The sequence below is a fragment of the Fonticula alba genome, assembly GCF_000388065.1.
Source record: "Fonticula alba strain ATCC 38817 unplaced genomic scaffold supercont2.6, whole genome shotgun sequence".
NCBI lineage: Eukaryota > Rotosphaerida > Fonticulaceae > Fonticula > Fonticula alba.
Genome location: NW_009242976.1, coordinates 254,809 through 255,393, shown reverse-complemented (window position 1 = coordinate 255,393; position 585 = coordinate 254,809).

Below are 585 nucleotides of genomic sequence, written 5' to 3'. Positions count from 1 at the left end.
TGTCGGTGTCGACCCTCACCTATGCGATTTCCCCCCCCCCCCCCCCCCCCCCCCCCCCCCCCCCCCCCCCCCCCCCCCCCGCACTCCCCCGGGTCGTGCCCCGGCCCTAAAACAAGGGGTTGGCCCATGCTTGGACATTCCTCAAGTACCCCAACACCGACACCGAGCGTGGACACCACGCCCTCGAGGCGGACCCCGGCCGCCCCGCCACGTTCCTCCGCCATTCAACTGCCCATTCTGGCGGACTTCCGAGACTGCTCCTTTGGTCTCGACCTTCCCTACTTGGTGATAGTGGGATGCCAATGCCCGCTTCTCGGTCACGTGAAAGTAAAATCCTCCTCCAATTTTGGTGGTTTCATCCAGGCCATTGCTTCGGTATTTTATCGGGGCGCGAGGACCAGACCCCTGAGACGCGGGAACGGGGCGCCGGACGCCTGGGCCTCGCGTCGCGCATATTTCACCGGCCCGTCCTGCGCACGAGACCCCCCTCCGTGGGCCCATTTTACGCCCGCTCCCCGTGGCGATTGTGTCTCTCCAATGCCTGGCGACCGTTGCTGACGGCGCGTCCTGGACCGCGGGCCGGCG